Source organism: Xiphophorus hellerii, chromosome 24 (genome assembly GCF_003331165.1).
Source record: "Xiphophorus hellerii strain 12219 chromosome 24, Xiphophorus_hellerii-4.1, whole genome shotgun sequence".
Classification (NCBI taxonomy): Eukaryota; Metazoa; Chordata; class Actinopteri; order Cyprinodontiformes; family Poeciliidae; genus Xiphophorus; species Xiphophorus hellerii.
In genome coordinates, this window is record NC_045695.1 from 6,168,574 (window position 1) to 6,181,581 (window position 13,008).

Consider the following 13,008-nt stretch of genomic DNA (forward strand, 5'->3'; position numbering starts at 1 on the left):
GTTGAAGTAATTGCAATAGAGATAATTAAACTTTAGTCTTGTGTAAAACGTCTTTGCTGTAAGGAAGTTGAATGGAAGTGGAAGTTGATCTTTTTCAGAAATAAAATACTCCATAAACTGCAGTGAAAACGAGAACAGTAGTAGACCAAAGTCACAGTGAGCCGCACAGAAGGGAGAGAAAAGCTGCATGCGTGTTGTGAGTTGTACGTTTGTCATTCTTGTCACAGCTGATGTATCCCTCCCACAACAGAAATGCTTCTGACACCAACATATCTGATAAATATAGTGGCAAGCTAGGCAACACATGACTTCTTCATCCTAGTGCAAAGCAGTGTAGGGAACAGACTGCAGGCAGACGCTATATATGATGGCTGGCTTCTTTATGAGTGAATGACTAACTTATTTTTGGAAATTCTAAGTACGGATGTACTCTTCCGCTATAACCTGCAGGGGAAAGTGGGTTACCCTCCTTCCCCCATAGTTGTTCACTTCCAACCCCCTTCCCAAACCATCAGAGTATAGAAGAGGCACACTTTAATACCGCTCACTCCCATGTATGTTTAGCAGTGTATTATCATATCTGAGGAAGGCAATGCAAAATCATTAAGGCATGTGGTGTACTGCACAACTTGGCACTGAGCCATGGCATCCATCTCCTTTTGTGGCTTCCTTCGTCCTCAGAATGACAACCCTCACCCACAACCTTGAGTAACAAGGCTGTCAGTTTCAGTGAGGCACCAGATGTCACTAGAGAGCCATGAATGAAGAGTATCTCATTCATTGCCTTATCACGCTTCATTTAGCCACCAATAGTGAGAAGTGCTGATTGTGTCTCTGTTGTGTTCATAGTCTGAATGGTTTAAAGAGCTGCTTTCAGTGCCGCTTCATCTTCGCCTTAACTGACATAAACATGCAGTAAAAAAAAAAATCGATTTTCGATAAGTGTTTTGCACCAAACAGTTAATAATAATAAACAAGTTTTCACTGAGGCTCTGTAAGAGCCATATGAATGAAATAAGTAATTATTGATATGACAGGAGCAGGCAGCTTTGACACTTAGGTGTGTCGACGTGGGAGTGACGTCACCAGGTATGAATGGGAAGGATACTGGCTTTGTGTGTATTAGGAAGCAGGTGAGCGGGGCGGTCAGACCTTGCGAAGTTTGGAGCCTGATCATCAAAATGGAATAAATCAATAATTGTGACAGAACAAAGAAAAGGTTTGGAGTTGATTGATACACAGACAGATGAGATTCCCCGAGTTAACCCAGTGCGGCCCTTTACCATCATTAGTTTGTTGTGTTTTTAATAATAAAAACTTGTTAATAATAAAAACTGTTTGGTGCAAAACACTGATTAAAAATCGATTTTTTTTTACTGCATGTTTATGTCTGTTAAGGCTAAGATGGAGCGGCACTGAAAGCAGCTCTTTAAACCATTCAGACTACGAACACAACAGAGACACAATCAAAACTGTCAGATGATTTATTACCCGCGATAATAACTCAGAAATAGTCCAAATTATAATGTATTTTTATTTCTTTCCTACTTACGGAAAGTTTCTGTTTATATCGTAGGTTTGTGGTGCCTTTCTATCCTAAAGAAAGATATAAAACTTCAGATATTTCACAAAAAGATATTAACATTCATGGAAAAACCTCACATAACCTTATATTAAAGCATAAAGTACGGCGCCCACCATAAGAAAGGCTTACAGTGTTCAATTATGCTGCATAACTGACCAGTACAGTATTGCGAGGGAACGCAAAAGAAAAAAATTCCCCATGTCCCCTAGAGGGCTCCGTACTAAGCGACTGTAGTAGCGTCGGAAAAATCCCCAAAACACTTTAATCGCCGATCGACTATTATTATTATTATTATTATTATTATTATTATTATTATTATTATTATTATTTTAAACTGCCGAAGTTTTGGAACGAGTTAGATACTTTAGCTTATATTAAAATCCCATCGTTAACGAGGTAAGATGTTAAAAGTTCTTAAAAATCTATCAAGCTATAGCTAAAGAAACCTGTGTATTTTATTACTATTTAGTTTATTAGTTAATTTATTTAAAATCATAAGCGATTTTGTTTGAAAAGGCTTGCTTTCAAAGTACACTTCTACATCAGATGAATAGAGAAGCTGTTTACTGACTGTCCATCACAATATCCCTAGCAAGTGTTTATTGTTTTATAATAATAAAGCATAAAGTTCATTCAATGGCACAGGCATCACAGGGTGCAGGAGCCCTGTCATGATCACAGGGCTCACAGGGCTCCTAAAACAGATAATCATCATTGATACATTTTTGTTTAATTATGCTTACCTACATTGTACAATTTACCTCTCAGGAACCCCTGCAGCATTATCAAGTTCCTCTGCATCACCTGCAGTTTCACACACTCCACCGCACCTCCTCCACCTTCATCATTCTCTGCAGCCTCAGCAGGACATCCTCCAGCTGCTTTTGGCGACCAGCCAGCTGCTCCACTGCTCCCCAGCTACGACCGAGATGTGAAACAATGCAACTGCTCTCACCAGCAAAGGATTTGGATGAAAACAGAGATGGTATCCCTGAATCTGTGGCATGAAATGGTTACGTTTACAGTACCATACGATTTTTACTGGACTGTGGTAGAAAACATTGGCCAAGATAAAACAAGGAACGAAATAAGCTCGCCGTCGGGGAATCAAACCCCAGTCTCCAGCGTAACAAGCAGGGATACTTACCACTACTCTAACGAGGACGTGTTGTCTTTGGGCTTCACCTATTTTTGGCTTTTCATCAATTTCCACAGAAGTCATGTTTAAACTGTCATATGATTATTAAAGTACTGCAGTGGAAAACGTTATCCAAACGAACATAAAACAACTAAACAAGCTCCCCGTCTGGGAATCAAACCCCGGTCTCCCGCGTGACAAGCAGGGATACTTACCACTATACTAAAGAGGACTTGTTGACTGCTAGCCCCACCTATTTTTGGCATTTCATCAATTTCCACAGAAGTTACGTTTAAACCAGGTGTGTCAAGCTCAAGTCCTCAAGGGCCGCTGTCCTGCAGTTTTTAGATGTGCCACAGGTACAAAACGCTGGAATGAAATGGCTTAATTACCTCCTCCTTGTGTACATAAGTTGTCCAGAGCCTTAATGACCTAATTATTCTATTCAGGTGGTGCAGCAGAGGCACATCTAAAGGTTGCAGGACAGCTGCCCTTGAGGACTGGAGTTTGACACCTCTGTTTTAAACTGTCATACGATTATGACTGGACTCTGGTAGAAAACATTGGCCAAGATGAAACAACCTCCCCATCGGGGAATCGAACCCCGGTCTCCCGCGTGACAAGCGGGGATACTTACCACTATACTAACGAGGACCTGTTGGCTTTTGGCCCCTCCTATTTTTGGCTCTTCATCAAATTCCACAGTAGCTACATTTAAACTGCATTACGATTATGACTGGGTGTGGTAGAAAACATTGGCCAAGATGAAACCACCTCCCCGTCAGGGAATCGAACCCCGGTCTCCCGCGTGACAAGCGGGGATACTTACCACGATACTAACGAGGACTTGTTGTTTTTTGGCCCCACCTATTTTTGACTTTTCATCAATTATCACAAAAGCTACATTTAAAACATCATACAATTATTACAGTACTGCAGTGGAAAACGTCATCCAAGAAACAAAGCAAGCCCCCCATCAGGGATTCGAACCACGGTCTCCCGCGTGACAAGCAGGGATACTTACCACTATACTAACGAGGACTTGTTGTCTTTTGGCCCCACCTATTTTTGGCTTTTCATCAATTTCCACATTAGCTACATTTAAACTGTATTACGATTATGACTGGATGTGGTAGAAAACATTGGCCAAGATGAAACATCCTCCCCGTCAGGGAATCGAACCCCGGTCTCCCGCGTGACAAGCGGGGATACTTACCACTATACTAACGAGGACTTGTTTTTGCTCTGCCTAAACCTATTTTTGACATTTCATCAATTTCCACAGAGGTTACATTTAAACTGTATTACGATTATGACTGGACCGTGGTAGAAAACATTGGCCAAGATGAAACAACCTCCCCGTCGGGGAATCGAACCCCGGTCTCCCGCGTGACAAGCGGGGATACTTACCACTATACTAACGAGGACTTGCTGTCTTTTGGCCCCACCTATTTTTGGCTTTTCATCAATTTCCACAGTAGCTACATTTAAACTGTATTACGATTATGACTGGATGTGGTAGAAAACATTGGCCAAGATGAAACATCCTCCCCGTCGGGGAATCGAACCCCGGTCTCCCGCGTGACAAGCGGGGATACTTACCACTATACTAACGAGGACTTGTTTTTGCTCTGCCTAAACCTATTTTTGACATTTCATCAATTTCCACAGAGGTTACATTTAAACTGTATTACGATTATGACTGGACCATGGTAGAAAACATTGGCCAAGATCAAACAACGTCCCCGTCGGGGAATCGAACCCCTGTCTCCCGCGTGACAAGCGGGGATACTTACCACGATACTAACGAGGACTTGTTGACTTTTGGCCCCACCTATTTTTGGCTTTTCATCAATTTCCACAGTAGCTACATTTAAAATGTATTACGATTATGACTGGATGTGGTAGAAAACATTGGCCAAGATGAAACAACCTCCCCGTCGGGGAATCGAACCCCGGTCTCGCGCGTGACAAGCGGGGATACTTACCACTATACTAACGAGGACTTGCTGTCTTTTGGCCCCACCTATTTTTGGCTTTTCATCAATTTCCACAGTAGCTACATTTAAACTGTATTACGATTATGACTGGATGTGGTAGAAAACATTGGCCAAGATGAAACCACCTCCCCGTCAGGGAATCGAACCCCGGTCTCCCGCGTGACAAGCGGGGATACTTACCACTATACTAACGAGGACTTATTGTTGCTCTGCCTAAACCTATTTTTGACTTTTCATCAATTTCCACAGAAGATACATTTAAACTGTCATACGATTATGACTGGATGTGGTAGAAAACATTGGCCGAGATGAAACAACCTCCCTTTTGGGGAATCGAACCCCGGTCTCCCGCGTGACAGGAGGGGACACTTACCACTATACTAACGAGGACTTGTTGTTGCTCTGCCTAAACCTATTTTTGACATTTCATCAATTTCCACAGAAGTTACATTTAAACTGTCATACGATTATGACTGGACTGTGGTAGAAAACATTGGCCAAGATGAAACAACCTCCCCGTCGGGCAATCGAACCCCGGTCTCCCGCGTGACAATCAGGGATACTTACCACTATACTAACGAGGACTTGTTGTCTTTTGGCCCCACCTATTTTTGGCTTTTCATCAATTTCCACATTAGCTATATTTAAAATGTATTACAATTATGACTGGATGTGGTAGAAAACATTGGCCACGATGAAACAACCTCCCCGTCAGGGAATCGAAGCCCGGTCTCCCGCATGACAAGCGGGGATACTTACCACTATACTAACGAGGACTTGTTGTCTTTTGGCCCAACCTATTTTTGACATTTCATCAATTTCCACAGAAGTTACACTTAAACTGTCATACGATTATGACTGGACTGTGGTAGAAAACATTGGCCAAGATGAAACAACCTCCCTTTTGGGGAATCGAACACCGGTCTCCCGCGTGACAAGAGGGGACACTTACCACTATACTAACGAGGACTTGTTGTCTTTTGGCCCCACCTTTTTTTGACTTTTCATCAATTTCCACAGTAGCTACATTTAAACTGTATTACGATTATGACTGGATGTGGTAGAAAACATTTGCCAAGATGAAACAACCTCTCTTTTGGGGAATCGAACCCCGGTCTCCCGCGTGACAAGAGGGGACACTTACCACTATACTAACGAGGACTTGTTGTTGCTCTACCTAAACCTATTTTTGACATTTCATCAATTTCCACAGTAGCTACATTTAAACTGTATTACGATTATGACTGGATGTGGTAGAAAACATTGGCCAAGACTAAACAACCTCCCCGTCAGGGAATCGAACCCCGGTCTCCCGCGTGACAAGCAGGGATACTTACCACTATACTAACGAGGACTTGTTATCTTTTGGCCCCACCTATTTTTGGCTTTTCATCAATTTCCACATTAGCTATATTTAAAATGTATTACAATTATGACTGGATGTGGTAGAAAACATTGGCCACGATGAAACAACCTCCCCGTCAGGGAATCGAAGCCCGGTCTCCCGCATGACAAGCGGGGATACTTACCACTATACTAACGAGGACTTGTTGTCTTTTGGCCCCACCTATTTTTGACTTTTCATCAATTTCCACAGTAGCTACATTTAAACTGTATTACGATTATGACTGGATGTGGTAGAAAACATTGGCCAAGATGAAACAACCTCCCCGTCAGGGAATCGAACCCCGGTCTCCCGCGTGACAAGCAGGGATACTTACCACTATACTAACGAGGACTTGTTATCTTTTGGCCCCACCTATTTTTGACATTTCATCAATTTCCACAGAAGTTACATTTAAACTGGCATACGATTATGACTGGACTGCGGTAGAAAACATTGGCCAAGATGAAACAACCTCCCCGTCGGGGAATCGAACCCCGGTCTCCCGCGTGACAAGCGGGGATACTTACCACTATACTAACAAGGACTTGTTGTCTTTTGGCCCCACCTATTTTTGACATTTCATCAATTTCCACAGAAGTTACAATTAAAATGTCATACGATTATGACTGGACTGTGGTAGAAAACATTGGCCAAGATGAAACAACCTCCCCGTCGGGGAATCGAACCCCGGTCTCCCGCGTGACAAGCGGGGATACTTACCACTATACTAACGAGGACCTGTTGTCTTTTGGCCCCTCCTATTTTTGGCTTTTCATCAATTTCCACAGAGGTTACATTTAAACTGTATTACGATTATGACTGGATGTGGTAGAAAACATTGGCCAAGATGAAACAACCTCCCTTTTGGGGAATCGAACCCCTGTCTCCCGCGTGACAAGAGGGGACACTTACCACTATACTAACGAGGACTTGTTGTTGCTCTGCCTAAACCTATTTTTGACATTTCATCAATTTCCACAGAAGTTACATTTAAACTGTCATACGATTATGACTGGATGTGGTAGAAAACATTGGCCAAGATGAAACAACCTCCCCGTCGGGGAATCGAACCCCGGTCTCCCGCGTGACAAGAGGGGACACTTACCACTATACTAATGAGGACTTGTTGTCTTTTGGCCCCACCTATTTTTGACATTTCATCAATTTCCACAGAAGTTACAATTAAAATGTCATACGATTATGACTGGACTGTGGTAGAAAACATTGGCCAAGATGAAACAACCTCCCCGTCGGGGAATCGAACCCCGGTCTCCCGCATGACAAGCGGGGATACTTACCACTATACTAACGAGGACTTGTTGTCTTTTGGCCCCACCTATTTTTGACATTTCATCAATTTCCACAGAAGTTACACTTAAACTGTCATACGATTATGACTGGACTGTGGTAGAAAACATTGGCCAAGATGAAACAACCTCCCCGTCGGGGAATCGAACCCCGGTCTCCCGCGTGACAAGCGGGGATACTTACCACTATACTAACGAGGACCTGTTGTCTTTTGGCCCAACCTATTTTTGACATTTCATCAATTTCCACAGAAGTTACACTTAAACTGTCATACAATTATGACTGGACTGTGGTAGAAAACATTGGCCAAGATGAAACAACCTCCCCGTCGGGGAATCGAACCCCGGTCTCCCGCGTGACAAGCGGGGATACTTACCACTATACTAACGAGGACTTGTTGTTGCTCTGCCTAAACCTATTTTTGACATTTCATCAATTTCCACAGAAGTTACATTTAAACTGTCATACGATTATGACTGGACTGTGGTAGAAAACATTGGCCAAGATGAAACAACCTCCCCGTCGGGGAATCGAACCTCGGTCTCCCGCGTGACAAGCGGGGATACTTACCACTATACTAACGAGGACCTGTTGTCTTTTGGCCCAACCTATTTTTGACATTTCATCAATTTCCACAGAAGTTACACTTAAACTGTCATACGATTATGACTGGACTGTGGTAGAAAACATTGGCCAAGATGAATCAACCTCCCCGTCAGGGAATCGAACCCCGGTCTCCCGCGTGACAAGCGGGGATACTTACCACTATACTAACGAGGACTTGTTGTTGCTCTGCCTAAATCTATTTTTGACATTTCATCAATTTCCACAGAAGATACATTTAAACTGTCATACGATTATGACTGGATGTGGTAGAAAACATTGGCCAAGATGAAACAACCTCTCTTTTGGGGAATCGAACCCCGGTCTCCCGCGTGACAAGAGGGGACACTTACCACTATACTAACGAGGACTTGTTGTTGCTCTGCCTAAACCTATTTTTGACATTTCATCAATTTCCACAGAAGTTACATTTAAACTGTCATACGATTATGACTGGACTGTGGTAGAAAACATTGGCCAAGATGAAACAACCTCTCTTTTGGGGAATCGAACCCCGGTCTCCCGCGTGACAAGCAGGGATACTTACCACTATACTAACGAGGACTTGTTGTCTTTTGGCCCCACCTATTTTTGGCTTTTCATCAATTTCCACATTAGCTATATTTAAAATGTATTACGATTATGACTGGATGTGGTAGAAAACATTGGCCACGATGAAACAACCTCCCCGTCAAGGAATCGAACCCCGGTCTCCCGCATGACAAGCGGGGATACTTACCACTATACTAACGAGGACTTGTTGTCTTTTGGCCCCACCTATTTTTGACTTTTCATCAATTTCCACAGTAGCTACATTTAAACTGTATTACGATTATGACTGGATGTGGTAGAAAACATTGGCCAAGATGAAACAACCTCCCCGTCAGGGAATCGAACCCCGGTCTCCCGCGTGACAAGCAGGGATACTTACCACTATACTAACGAGGACTTGTTATCTTTTGGCCCCACCTATTTTTGACATTTCATCAATTTCCACAGAAGTTACAATTAAAATGTCATACGATTATGACTGGACTGTGGTAGAAAACATTGGCCAAGATGAAACAACCTCCCCGTCGGGGAATCGAACCCCGGTCTCCCGCGTGACAAGCGGGGATCCTTACCACTATACTAACGAGGACCTGTTGTCTTTTGGCCCCTCCTATTTTTGGCTTTTCATCAATTTCCACATTAGCTACATTTAAACTGTATTACGATTATGACTGGATGTGGTAGAAAACATTGGCCAAGATGAAACAACCTCCCCGTCGGGGAATCGAACCCCGGTCTCCCGCGTGACAAGCGGGGATACTTACCACTATACTAACGAGGACTTGTTGTTTTTTGGCCCCACCTATTTTTGACATTTCATCAATTTCCACAGAAGTTACATTTAAACTGTCATACGATTATGACTGGACTGTGGTAGAAAACATTGGCCAAGATGAAACAACCTCCCCGTCAGGGAATCGAACCCCGGTCTACCGCGTGACAAGCGGGGATACTTACCACTATACTAACGAGGACTTGTTGTTTTTTGGCCCCACCTATTTTTGACATTTCATCAATTTCCACAGAAGTTACATTTAAACTGCATTACGATTATGACTGGATGTGGTAGAAAACATTGGCCAAGATGAAACAACCTCCCCGTCAGGGAATCGAACCCCGGTCTCCCGCATGACAAGCGGGGATACTTACCACTATACTAACGAGGACTTGTTGTCTTTTGGCCCCACCTATTTTTGACATTTCATCAATTTCCACAGAAGTTACATTTAAACTGTCATACGATTATGACTGGACTGGGGTAGAAAACATTGGCCAAGATGAAACAACCTCCCCGTCGGGGAATCGAACCCCGGTCTCCCGCGTGACAAGCGGGGATACTTACCACTATACTAACGAGGACTTGTTGTTGCTCTGCCTAAACCTATTTTTGACATTTCATCAATTTCCACAGAAGATACATTTAAACTGTCATACGATTATGACTGGATGTGGTAGAAAACATTGGCCAAGATGAAACAACCTCCCTTTTGGGGAATCGAACCCCGGTCTCCCGCGTGACAGGAGGGGACACTTACCAGTATACTAACGAGGACTTGTTGTTGCTCTGCCTAAACCTATTTTTGACATTTCATCAATTTCCACAGAAGTTACATTTAAACTGTCATACGATTATGACTGGACTGTGGTAGAAAACATTGGCCAAGATGAAACAACCTCCCCGTCGGGCAATCGAACCCCGGTCTCCCGCGTGACAAGCAGGGATACTTACCACTATACTAACGAGGACTTGTTGTCTTTTGGCCCCACCTATTTTTGGCTTTTCATCAATTTCCACATTAGCTATATTTAAAATGTATTACGATTATGACTGGATGTGGTAGAAAACATTGGCCACGATGAAACAACCTCCCCGTCAGGGAATCGAACCCCGGTCTCCCGCATGACAAGCGGGGATACTTACCACTATACTAACGAGGACTTGTTGTCTTTTGGCCCCACCTATTTTTGGCTTTTCATCAATTTCCACAGTAGCTACATTTAAACTGCATTACGATTATGACTGGATGTGGTAGAAAACATTGGCCAAGATGAAACAACCTCCCCGTCAGGGAATCGAACCCCGGTCTCCCGCATGACAAGCGGGGATACTTACCACTATACTAACGAGGACTTGTTGTCTTTTGGCCCCACCTATTTTTGACATTTCATCAATTTCCACAGAAGTTACATTTAAACTGTCATACGATTATGACTGGACTGTGGTAGAAAACATTGGCCAAGATGAAACAACCTCCCCGTCGGGGAATCGAACCCCGGTCTCCCGCGTGACAAGCGGGGATACTTACCACTATACTAACGAGGACTTGTTGTTTTTTGGCCCCACCTATTTTTGACATTTCATCAATTTCCACAGAAGTTACTTTTAAACTGTCATACGATTATGACTGGACTGTGGTAGAAAACATTGGCCAAGATGAAACAACCTCCCCGTCAGGGAATCGAACCCCGGTCTACCGCGTGACAAGCGGGGATACTTACCACTATACTAACGAGGACTTGTTGTTTTTTGGCCCCACCTATTTTTGACATTTCATCAATTTCCACAGAAGTTACATTTAAACTGCATTACGATTATGACTGGATGTGGTAGAAAACATTGGCCAAGATGAAACAACCTCCCCGTCAGGGAATCGAACCCCGGTCTCCCGCATGACAAGCGGGGATACTTACCACTATACTAACGAGGACTTGTTGTTGCTCTGCCTAAACCTATTTTTGACATTTCATCAATTTCCACAGAAGATACATTTAAACTGTCATACGATTATGACTGGATGTGGTAGAAAACATTGGCCAAGATGAAACAACCTCCCTTTTGGGGAATCGAACCCCGGTCTCCCGCGTGACAGGAGGGGACACTTACCACTATACTAACGAGGACTTGTTGTTGCTCTGCCTAAACCTATTTTTGACATTTCATCAATTTCCACAGAAGTTACATTTAAACTGTCATACGATTATGACTGGACTGTGGTAGAAAACATTGGCCAAGATGAAACAACCTCCCCGTCAGGGAATCGAACCCCGGTCTCCCGCATGACAAGCGGGGATACTTACCACTATACTAACGAGGACTTGTTGTCTTTTGGCCCCACCTATTTTTGACATTTCATCAATTTCCACAGAAGTTACATTTAAACTGTCATACGATTATGACTGGACTGTGGTAGAAAACATTGGCCAAGATGAAACAACCTCCCCGTCGGGGAATCGAACCCCGGTCTCCCGCGTGACAAGCGGGGATACTTACCACTATACTAACGAGGACTTGTTGTTGCTCTGCCTAAACCTATTTTTGACATTTCATCAATTTCCACAGAAGATACATTTAAACTGTCATACGATTATGACTGGATGTGGTAGAAAACATTGGCCAAGATGAAACAACCTCCCTTTTGGGGAATCGAACCCCGGTCTCCCGCGTGACAGGAGGGGACACTTACCACTATACTAACGAGGACTTGTTGTTGCTCTGCCTAAACCTATTTTTGACATTTCATCAATTTCCACAGAAGTTACATTTAAACTGTCATACGATTATGACTGGACTGTGGTAGAAAACATTGGCCAAGATGAAACAACCTCCCCGTCGGGCAATCGAACCCCGGTCTCCCGCGTGACAAGCAGGGATACTTACCACTATACTAACGAGGACTTGTTGTCTTTTGGCCCCACCTATTTTTGGCTTTTCATCAATTTCCACATTAGCTATATTTAAAATGTATTACGATTATGACTGGATGTGGTAGAAAACATTGGCCAAGATGAAACAACCTCCCCGTCGGGCAATCGAACCCCGGTCTCCCGCGTGACAAGCAGGGATACTTACCACTATACTAACGAGGACTTGTTGTCTTTTGGCCCCACCTATTTTTGGCTTTTCATCAATTTCCACATTAGCTATATTTAAAATGTATTACGATTATGACTGGATGTGGTAGAAAACATTGGCCACGATGAAACAACCTCCCCGTCAGGGAATCGAACCCCGGTCTCCCGCATGACAAGCGGGGATACTTACCACTATACTAACGAGGACTTGTTGTCTTTTGGCCCCACCTATTTTTGACTTTTCATCAATTTCCACAGTAGCTACATTTAAACTGTATTACGATTATGACTGGATGTGGTAGAAAACATTGGCCAAGATGAAACAACCTCCCCGTCGGGGAATCGAACCCCGGTCTCCCGCGTGACAAGCGGGGATACTTACCACTATACTAACGAGGACTTCTTGTCCTTTGGCCCCACCTATTTTTGGCATTTCATCAATATCCACGGAAGTTACGTTTAAACTATCATATGATTATTAATGGACTGTGGAAGAAAACATTGGCCAAGATAAAACAAGAAACAAAATTTTTTATAATTTCATCGATTTCCCCAGAAGTTACGTTTAAAGTATCATACTGTG

At 43.2% G+C, this 13,008-nt stretch overlaps 25 non-coding genes across 25 annotated transcripts; all 25 read right to left on the bottom strand.

The window, feature by feature from the left end:
- Window positions 1-3,305: 3,305 nt before the first annotated feature.
- trnad-guc (transfer RNA aspartic acid (anticodon GUC)) lies at window positions 3,306-3,377 on the bottom strand. Its single transcript has one exon. It is a non-coding gene; the product is annotated as a tRNA-Asp (tRNA).
- A 507-nt stretch (window positions 3,378-3,884) lies between these two features.
- trnad-guc (transfer RNA aspartic acid (anticodon GUC)) lies at window positions 3,885-3,956 on the bottom strand. Its single transcript has one exon. It is a non-coding gene; the product is annotated as a tRNA-Asp (tRNA).
- Window positions 3,957-4,078: 122 nt separating this feature from the next.
- On the bottom strand, window positions 4,079-4,150 carry trnad-guc (transfer RNA aspartic acid (anticodon GUC)). The gene has a single exon. It is a non-coding gene; the product is annotated as a tRNA-Asp (tRNA).
- Window positions 4,151-4,270: 120 nt separating this feature from the next.
- On the bottom strand, window positions 4,271-4,342 carry trnad-guc (transfer RNA aspartic acid (anticodon GUC)). The gene has a single exon. It is a non-coding gene; the product is annotated as a tRNA-Asp (tRNA).
- A 314-nt stretch (window positions 4,343-4,656) lies between these two features.
- Window positions 4,657-4,728, bottom strand: trnad-guc (transfer RNA aspartic acid (anticodon GUC)). Its single transcript has one exon. It is a non-coding gene; the product is annotated as a tRNA-Asp (tRNA).
- Window positions 4,729-4,848: 120 nt separating this feature from the next.
- trnad-guc (transfer RNA aspartic acid (anticodon GUC)) lies at window positions 4,849-4,920 on the bottom strand. The gene has a single exon. It is a non-coding gene; the product is annotated as a tRNA-Asp (tRNA).
- A 1,662-nt stretch (window positions 4,921-6,582) lies between these two features.
- On the bottom strand, window positions 6,583-6,654 carry trnad-guc (transfer RNA aspartic acid (anticodon GUC)). Its single transcript has one exon. It is a non-coding gene; the product is annotated as a tRNA-Asp (tRNA).
- A 121-nt stretch (window positions 6,655-6,775) lies between these two features.
- On the bottom strand, window positions 6,776-6,847 carry trnad-guc (transfer RNA aspartic acid (anticodon GUC)). The gene has a single exon. It is a non-coding gene; the product is annotated as a tRNA-Asp (tRNA).
- A 506-nt stretch (window positions 6,848-7,353) lies between these two features.
- trnad-guc (transfer RNA aspartic acid (anticodon GUC)) lies at window positions 7,354-7,425 on the bottom strand. Its single transcript has one exon. It is a non-coding gene; the product is annotated as a tRNA-Asp (tRNA).
- A 121-nt stretch (window positions 7,426-7,546) lies between these two features.
- On the bottom strand, window positions 7,547-7,618 carry trnad-guc (transfer RNA aspartic acid (anticodon GUC)). The gene has a single exon. It is a non-coding gene; the product is annotated as a tRNA-Asp (tRNA).
- A 121-nt stretch (window positions 7,619-7,739) lies between these two features.
- On the bottom strand, window positions 7,740-7,811 carry trnad-guc (transfer RNA aspartic acid (anticodon GUC)). Its single transcript has one exon. It is a non-coding gene; the product is annotated as a tRNA-Asp (tRNA).
- A 122-nt stretch (window positions 7,812-7,933) lies between these two features.
- trnad-guc (transfer RNA aspartic acid (anticodon GUC)) lies at window positions 7,934-8,005 on the bottom strand. Its single transcript has one exon. It is a non-coding gene; the product is annotated as a tRNA-Asp (tRNA).
- A 121-nt stretch (window positions 8,006-8,126) lies between these two features.
- trnad-guc (transfer RNA aspartic acid (anticodon GUC)) lies at window positions 8,127-8,198 on the bottom strand. The gene has a single exon. It is a non-coding gene; the product is annotated as a tRNA-Asp (tRNA).
- Window positions 8,199-9,090: 892 nt separating this feature from the next.
- trnad-guc (transfer RNA aspartic acid (anticodon GUC)) lies at window positions 9,091-9,162 on the bottom strand. Its single transcript has one exon. It is a non-coding gene; the product is annotated as a tRNA-Asp (tRNA).
- A 120-nt stretch (window positions 9,163-9,282) lies between these two features.
- Window positions 9,283-9,354, bottom strand: trnad-guc (transfer RNA aspartic acid (anticodon GUC)). The gene has a single exon. It is a non-coding gene; the product is annotated as a tRNA-Asp (tRNA).
- A 313-nt stretch (window positions 9,355-9,667) lies between these two features.
- Window positions 9,668-9,739, bottom strand: trnad-guc (transfer RNA aspartic acid (anticodon GUC)). The gene has a single exon. It is a non-coding gene; the product is annotated as a tRNA-Asp (tRNA).
- A 121-nt stretch (window positions 9,740-9,860) lies between these two features.
- trnad-guc (transfer RNA aspartic acid (anticodon GUC)) lies at window positions 9,861-9,932 on the bottom strand. Its single transcript has one exon. It is a non-coding gene; the product is annotated as a tRNA-Asp (tRNA).
- A 507-nt stretch (window positions 9,933-10,439) lies between these two features.
- trnad-guc (transfer RNA aspartic acid (anticodon GUC)) lies at window positions 10,440-10,511 on the bottom strand. The gene has a single exon. It is a non-coding gene; the product is annotated as a tRNA-Asp (tRNA).
- A 120-nt stretch (window positions 10,512-10,631) lies between these two features.
- trnad-guc (transfer RNA aspartic acid (anticodon GUC)) lies at window positions 10,632-10,703 on the bottom strand. The gene has a single exon. It is a non-coding gene; the product is annotated as a tRNA-Asp (tRNA).
- A 121-nt stretch (window positions 10,704-10,824) lies between these two features.
- Window positions 10,825-10,896, bottom strand: trnad-guc (transfer RNA aspartic acid (anticodon GUC)). The gene has a single exon. It is a non-coding gene; the product is annotated as a tRNA-Asp (tRNA).
- A 313-nt stretch (window positions 10,897-11,209) lies between these two features.
- trnad-guc (transfer RNA aspartic acid (anticodon GUC)) lies at window positions 11,210-11,281 on the bottom strand. Its single transcript has one exon. It is a non-coding gene; the product is annotated as a tRNA-Asp (tRNA).
- Window positions 11,282-11,596: 315 nt separating this feature from the next.
- Window positions 11,597-11,668, bottom strand: trnad-guc (transfer RNA aspartic acid (anticodon GUC)). Its single transcript has one exon. It is a non-coding gene; the product is annotated as a tRNA-Asp (tRNA).
- A 121-nt stretch (window positions 11,669-11,789) lies between these two features.
- Window positions 11,790-11,861, bottom strand: trnad-guc (transfer RNA aspartic acid (anticodon GUC)). Its single transcript has one exon. It is a non-coding gene; the product is annotated as a tRNA-Asp (tRNA).
- Window positions 11,862-12,560: 699 nt separating this feature from the next.
- trnad-guc (transfer RNA aspartic acid (anticodon GUC)) lies at window positions 12,561-12,632 on the bottom strand. Its single transcript has one exon. It is a non-coding gene; the product is annotated as a tRNA-Asp (tRNA).
- Window positions 12,633-12,752: 120 nt separating this feature from the next.
- On the bottom strand, window positions 12,753-12,824 carry trnad-guc (transfer RNA aspartic acid (anticodon GUC)). The gene has a single exon. It is a non-coding gene; the product is annotated as a tRNA-Asp (tRNA).
- Between the last annotated feature and the right edge of the window lie 184 nt (window positions 12,825-13,008).